This window comes from Ovis canadensis, chromosome 16 (genome assembly GCF_042477335.2).
Source record: "Ovis canadensis isolate MfBH-ARS-UI-01 breed Bighorn chromosome 16, ARS-UI_OviCan_v2, whole genome shotgun sequence".
NCBI classification, from domain to species: Eukaryota; Metazoa; Chordata; class Mammalia; order Artiodactyla; family Bovidae; genus Ovis; species Ovis canadensis.
In genome coordinates, this window is record NC_091260.1 from 68,096,658 (window position 1) to 68,104,832 (window position 8,175).

The following is an 8,175-nucleotide window of genomic DNA, read 5'->3' on the forward strand; positions in this document are numbered from 1 at the left end:
TTTTCCTGTCTTGCATACAGGGTCGTCATTGCCATCTTTCTAAATTCCATATATATGTGTTACTATACTGTATTGGTGTTTTTCTTTCTGGCTTACTTCACTCTGTATAATCGGCTCCAGTTTCATCCATCTCATCAGAACTGATTCAAATGAATTCTTTTTAACGGCTGAGTAATACTCCATTGTGTATATGTACCACAGCTTTCTTATCCATTCATCTGCTGATGGACATCTGGGTTGTTTCCATGCCCTGGCTATTATAAACAGTGCTGCGATGAACATTGGGGTACATGTGTCTCTTTCAATTCTGGTTTCCTTGGTGTGTATGCCCAGCAGTGGGATTGCTGGGTCATGAAATAGTCTTGAATAAACTGTTCCTTGACTCTTTAACTTTTTCTGGTATTGTTGCCTTGACAGTGGGCTCAGAAGAGTCACAGAATATGATATGAACAAATATTCCACCAGTAAGAAAGAGAAAATGCACTTGGAAAGAAAAACATTTAAAACAGTTGAAAATAGTTGAGAAAATTTTTATTCAATCACTTTGTTGCTAAAAATTAATAGAAAGTTATTGGTGCTCCACTTTCCATTTGGAGTTCTGGTAAAAAGGTGTTTCACTGACTGTCACCATGGGATAAAATGTCAGGGTGCTGTATACAGCAGACCCTTGAAAAACACAGGTTTGAACTGTAAGTCCACTTGTACACAGATTTTTTTCATTAAATACACTTTGTAGTATTACTCTCTTCAAGGTTGGTTGAATCTGTGGATATAGAGCAGCTGATAGCACTAGGATTTGAAGGACTAATATATACTGAGGGCCAAATATAAGTTGTAAGCAGATTCTCAGTCACACAGATAATGCCACTTACCTCTGCATTGTTCAATGGTTAACTTCATATGCATAGAGGGAGAATGAAATAGTTAACCCCTACACATATTATTGCTCCCTCAGAGTCAAACTTACCTTTTCTAACAGAAAAGATATCTTAGAAGTCTTATTCTCCTCTCTGAGCTTCCCAGGTGGCTCAGTGGTAAAGAATCCGCCTGCTATGCAGGACACACAGGAAATATGGGTTCAGTCCCTGGGTTGGGAAGATTCCCTGGAGGAAGGGATGGCAACCCACTCCAGTATTCTTGCCTGGGAATTTCCTTGGACAGAGGAGCCTGGTGATCTACAGTCCATGGGGTGGCAGAATTGGACATGACTGAGTGAGCACACAGAACATTCTTCTTTCAAGAAATCTAAGCTGATACTTGAGAACCAGCACTTTGGCTAGGGAAACATCACAGAATGGGATGAGAGAATTTGTTGAGGGAGCAAAATATGTTATTGAGGTCTGAACTTCAGAGGCTGATAGTGAAATAACCTTGATTTACTTTCCTGTTTCCTATGAACAGAAAATGAAAAGCAAATCATACCAGCCCTAATGCTTCAGCAAAATTATACTGAAGCTCAGGAACTCCAGACATTGGAGGAGATGACATTGGATTGGAGTCCCAAATGTTGGTGTCATAAAGAAAGGTAAAGTGGATTTCAAAGCCAAGTTTGATTTTAAGTAGCTAACTATGTCTGCACCCAGAGAATAAATAGGAGCATAACAAAGTAGAAGACGTGGAGAAAGAAGAGAACCCTGCTTAGGGATTATAGCAAGGCTATTGCAGCAAAATGGGTGGAGATATTTACACTTGTCTATTTATGGTGGGCATAAATGATGTTTACAAGACTCAGTGGCTGATTTTATTAAACTTGGCATGTGTGTGGGCTCAGTCATTCAGTCGTGTCCAACTCCGTAGGACCTTATGGACTGTAAGCCTCCAGGCTTCTCTGACCGAGAGATTCTCCAGGCAAGACTACTGGAGTGGGTTGCCACACCCTGCTCCAGGGGATCTTCCAGAGCCAGAGAAAGAACCTGCATCTCTTAGATTTCCTGTGTTGGCAGGTTCTTTACCACCAGCACCACCTAGGAAGTCTGTTGCAAATATGAATGTAAAAAGTCAAAGCAAAATTGTTAGTCCCTCAGTCTTAAGGTAAGCTTCAAAAATGAGTTTCAGGTTCTTGGCACAGGCAACTTATAGAAAGGCTAAAGTTATTCACTAAAATTGGAACACTGAAGATAGTTTTAATCATGTTCATATTGAAGAATTTGCAAGGCATGTAAGTAGATACTCATTAGGCATTTGGATACTCGAGTACAACTTATGGCTTGTGGTTTCTAAAACAAGAAACTATACACATGTTCACTCCAATTTTTTTTAATTTAAATAACTATGATTTTTTTTCAAAGCACATTGCTAAACATGAGAATACCAGAAAATGCGTATTTTGAATGAGTCAAGGATTTCCAGGGAAAGTAAGAAGTAAATTTTATATCAGGCATGCCCCTCAATTCACTTATGAAATGAAAATAGTTGAACATTGGCATTGTTGAACAACTGTTATTGTTGAAGGCTAAAAATTAATCAAGCTACACAAAGTAAGTTAAAAATTAGAATTAAATGAGTATAAAAATATTAATGCTTAAGGACAAAAAATAGGAGCATGCATGTGATACTAAATAAAGGCCAGATATATAAATAGAAAAATAATATAGTGTCATGGAACCCAAGGAGAGTATTTCAAGAATACAGTCATCAGATGTATCCATATTTTCAATATATCAAGTAAAATAAAACTAATGATGAGTCAATTAACTTTAAAGAGGAAGAATTTTAAATATGAAGAATTTATGTGAGATGTCATTCAAAGGAGTTTTATTTCAATAGTAAACCAGAGATTAATAAAGAGCAGAGCTGGTGTAAAAAGTGATGAAATAGTTTGTGGTAAACTCATTCAAGAAGAATAGCTTTGAAGCTGAGAAGCAGAAGTTAATAGATGCAATGGATAAGTATCAAATAAATTTAGAGGAGGGTATCAGACAATTGAGCAAACCAAAAGCAGAATGAAAAACTATTTGGAGATAAGGATTTGGAAGGTGATTGAGAGAGTGCAGTTTCTGATAGAACTAATGCCAATAAGATCCAGAATACAAGACAAATTAAACCACCTTGAAGATTTTACAGTTAGTTGACCCAGTGAAAAAGGAGAAATGCAGGAATAACTGACCGTATAGAAATCTTTGTTCTCAAGTTGGATGGCAGGAGTTTGAGAACAGTCTCAGTCTATGCCTTCTAATTTCTTTGTGGCTTATCAGACAACATCTTTGAAAAAAGAGTTGGTGAGAGAGGAGGCTCACTGTATTGTAAAACTTAAGAATGTTTGACAGCTTCCCTGGTGGCTCGGACAGTAAAGAATCTACCTGCAATATAGGAGACCCAGATTTGATTCTTGGGCTGAGACGATCCCCTGGAGAAGGGAATGGCAACTCATTCCAGTATCTTGTCTGGAAAATCTCATGGGCAGAGGAGTCTGGTGGGCTATAATCCAGAGGGGCCCAAAGAGCTAGATATGACTGAGCCACTAAAATGCATACAGGTATGTTTGAAATGGCTCATATGGACAAAAGGAGAGAACTCTGCCCATGGAATGTCACAAAGCTATCGGCCAGCATTACTCTACTATGGCTTGTGTGTGTGTGTTTTGTTTTGTGTTTTGTTTTTCACTCCAATTTTTGAAAGTTAACCATGATTTTTTCAAAGCACAATCCTAAACATGAGTATACCAGAATCTGTAAATTTTGTTATGAGCCAAGGATTTCCACTCAGCAGGCCACAGGGCTGGAAAAGGTCAGTTTTCATTTCAATCCCTAAGAAAGGCAATGCCAAACAATGCTCCAACTACCGCACAATTGTACTCATCTCACACACTAGTAAAGTAATGCTCAAAATTCTCCAAGCCAGGCTTCAGCAGTATGTGAACCGTGAACATCCAGATGTTCAAGCTGGTTTTAGAAAAGGCAGAGGAACCAGAGATCAAATTGCCAACATCCGCTGGATCATCGAAAAAGCAAGAGAGTTCCAGAAAAACGTCTACTTCTGCTTTATTGACTATGCCAAAGCTTTTGACTGTGTGGATCACAACAAACTGTGGAAAATTCTGAAAAAGAAGGGAATACCAGACCACCTGATCTGCCTCTTGAGAAATCTCTATGCAGGTCACTAAGCAACAGTTAGAACTGGACATGGAACAGACTGGTTCCAAATAGGGAAAGGGATATGTCAAGGCTGTATATTGTCACCCTGCTAACTTGACTTATATGCAGAGTGCTGCTGCTGCTGCTGCTGCTAATTCGCTTCAGTTGTGTCCGACTCTGTGCAACGCCACAGAGGGCAGCCCACCAGGCTCCCCCATTCCTGGGATTCTCCAGGCAAGAACACTGGAGTGAGTTGCCATTTCCTCCTTCAATGCATGAAAGTGAAAAATGAAAGTGAAGCTCAGTCGTGTCTGACTCTAGTGACCCCATGGACTGCAGCCTACCAGGTTCCTCCGTCCATGGGATTTTCCAGGCAAAACTACTGGAGTGGGATGCCATTGCCTTCTCCGATATACAGAGTACATCCTACAAAATGTCAGGCTGGAAGAAGCACAAGTGGAATCAAGATTGCTGGGAGAAATATCAATAACCTCAGATATGCAGATGACACCACCCTTATGGCAGAAAGTGAAGAAGAACTAAAAAATCTCTTGATGAAAGTGAAAGAGGAGAGTGAAAAAGTTGGCTTAAAGCTCAACATTCAGAAAACGAAGATCATGGCACCTGGTCCCACCACTTCATGGCAAATAGATGGGGAAACAGTGGAAACAGTGGCTGACTTTATTTTTGGGGCTCCAAAATCACTGTAGATGGTGATTATAGTCATGAAATTAAAAGACACTTACTCCTTGGAAGGAAAGGTATGGCCAACCTTGACAGCATATCAAGAAGCAGAGACATTACTTTGTCAACAAAGGTCCATCTAGTCAAGGCTATGGCTTTTCCAGTAGTCATGTATGGATGTGAGAGTTGGACTATAAGGAAAGCTGAGCACCAAAGAATTGATGCTTTTAAAATGTGGTGTTGGAGAAGACCCTTGAGAGTCCCTTGGATTGCTAGGAGATCAAACTAGTCAAAATGGTTGCATGTTTGCGCAATGAGATGATGTTCAAAACTGACATTTTGGAAGTGCCTTTTCAGTTAGGTATCCATCATGGATGCTTACAGTCTTGCTTATGAAATATTCACACCACCCCCCCAAAATGAAGTTATATTAAAGTAATTTTAGTATTGACAAATTAAGATGCTTCAGTTGAAAATTTTAGAAGTTTATGATTAGGGATCATTATTTTAATTGATTTTAATTTACTTAAATAGATTTTATCAAAAATTTATGAATCTTTATGCATTTAGTAATCACAAATTTACAAAAGGCTATTACTCTAACTAAGCTTATTACTATATCATTAAGAAGCTCCTTATGAAATCTCATGGTAAAGCCAAGCATGTTAGCATTTAGCCACCTCCTTTGGACCACCGAGTGTATTTGGTAACTTGATTTGACACGAACTCAGGACTTGCACGTTATTGTTTCAAAGCTACTAGAAATATTCTGATAAATACTGATCTCTTGACTACCAAATATTAGGAGTTAAATGTATTGAATTAATGGCTTTACATAGATTTTAAGCTTTGAAACATCTTTCTTCTCATCTTCTCAACTCAGTATCTTATATCTCAAATTTCACTATGTCAATTATCAAGATATTTGAAATTCCTGCTAGTATTGCTGTTAAGAAAGGTGGAATATATGAGCATGTGAATTAACTTTTCAATTATATATGGATATATGATATACAATATATAAATAAGCATCTGTATATTTTAGTATAAACTGCTCTACTCCAAATGCAAGTTAAAAAGTGTAGTAAAAGGCAACCAATTCTGAGCAAACCTTGATGCAATACCATTTAATAATAATGTTTAGAAACATCACAGCCTGAAATAAATTCACGATACATGAAAAAAGCTATATAAGAGGGAAAAATTCTGTATACATATGAATATCTATAAGATGCTTGGAAAATTGAGGGGGATTTATATAAAACTGAAATGACCGCCATGTTCCAAGTAGCATCAGTGACTCACAGCCTTGCTTCCAGAATGACAAACTTATCATATGTCATGAGTTCAGTTGCTCAGTCATGTCCAACTCCTTGAGACCCTATGAATCGCAGCACGCCAGGCTTCTCTGTCCATCACCAACTCCCGGAGTTCACTCAAATTCACGTCCATTGAGTTGGTGATGCCATCCAGCCATCTCATCGTTTGTCGTCCCCTTTTCCTCCTGCCCCCAATCCCTCCCAGCATCAGAGTCTTTTCCAATGAGTCAACTCTTCGCATGAGGTGGCCAAAGTACTGGAGTTTCAGTTTGAGCATCATTCCTTCCAAAGAACACCCAGGCCTGATCTCCTTTAGGATGGACTGGTTGGATTTCCTTGCAGTCCGAGGGACTCTCAAGAGTCTTCTCCAGCACCACAGTTCAAAAGCATCAATTCTTCAGCGCTCAGCTTTTTTCACAGTCCAACTCTCACATCCATACATGACTACTGGAAAAACCATAGACTTGACTGGATGTTGGCAAAGTAATGTCTCTGCTTTTGAACATGCTATCTAGGTTGGTCATAACTTTCCTTCCAAGGAGTAAGTGTCTTTTAATTTCATGGCTGCAATCGCCATCTGCAGTAATTTTGGAGCCCAGAAAAATAAAGTCTGACACTGTTTCCACTGTTTCCCCATCTATTTCCCATGAAGTGATGAGACCAGATGCCATGATCTTAGTTTTCTGAATGTTGAGCTTTAAGCCAACTTTTGCACTTTCCTCTTTCACTTTCATCAAGAGGCTTTTTAGTTCCTCTTCACTTTCTCTTATAAGGGTGGTGTCATCTGCATAGGCATCCTCATTTTATAACTAATAAAACTCATTTAGCTTTAAAAAAACTTCCAATTTTTTTTTTCAGATCCAGAAATCAGACACTCAGTCATATCTGACTCTTTGTGACTCCATGGACTGTGTATTCATGGCCTGAATTGATTCTTGTAATAACCCTGACAACAAAAGTTCTTAAAGTCTGATTTTCTAGATAAAGAAAGTGAGCCTACACAGTGAATGACTTCTGTAAGATCAGAATCATTGCTTTCTTTTTATTTTCTGAGATTCAACTTAATGCTCATATTTACAGATTCTAACTTAATTTTTCAGTTATTTCAAGTGTATATTCCTTTGTTAAACAAATAATGTAATGACTTTACAAAAACATATATTTTGTTAGGTGAAGATGCTGAGGTTTCAGAGATACAATTTTTTTTTACTTTACATGCATTTCTGAAATCTGGATGCATAAATGTGTGACACTCTGCTTAAATTCTGGAGACACATGACTATATGACTCTTCATCATTGTCAGAATACTATCTTATAGTTTTATTAAATTTGATTGACTTAAATTTCACCAATCTATTATGCCAAGTTTCTCCTGTAAGTGCCAACAAAGAACCATATAACAAGATTCAAAATTTTCTTGTCTCTATTAGTGAATATGGCAATGGTACCCCACTCCAGTACTCCTGCCTGGAAAATCCCATGGACGGAGGAGCCTGGTGGTCTGCAGTCCATGGTGTCTCTGAGTCGGACACGACTGAGCGACTTCACTTTCACTTTTCACTTTCATGCATTGGAGAAGGAAATGGCAACCCACTCCAGTGTTCTTGCCTGGAGAATCTCAGGGATGGGGGAGCCTAGTGGGCTGCCGTCTATGGGGTTGCACAGAGTCAGACACGACTGAAGCAACTTAACAACAGCAGCAGCAGCAGCTTTGTTTACAGTTGCTATTATTTGTCATATGGATTTCTTCCATATGGAAATTTTCCCAGTGACAAGATGTGTGTATTCACTCTTGAAAATTATCTAGATGATCAAGGTCATACAATTTGAATAAGAATATTTAACTGAAAGTGAATAAGGCTTGAGTTTCAAACCCAGTGCTAGGATTCCTGATACTCAGTTTCATCAAATCCATTGGGTAGAACCCTATAAAATTCTTCACAGTGTACCTCATTATTTCCAAGGTCATTCATGCTTATCTAACAGACATGCAGCCTGATAACAGACCCACTGGATATATGAGACTGAAAACAAGGAAAGAGCTGTATTAGCAGATATGTAAGATACAGGCATTGATCCCAAATGTAAACATTTTCCA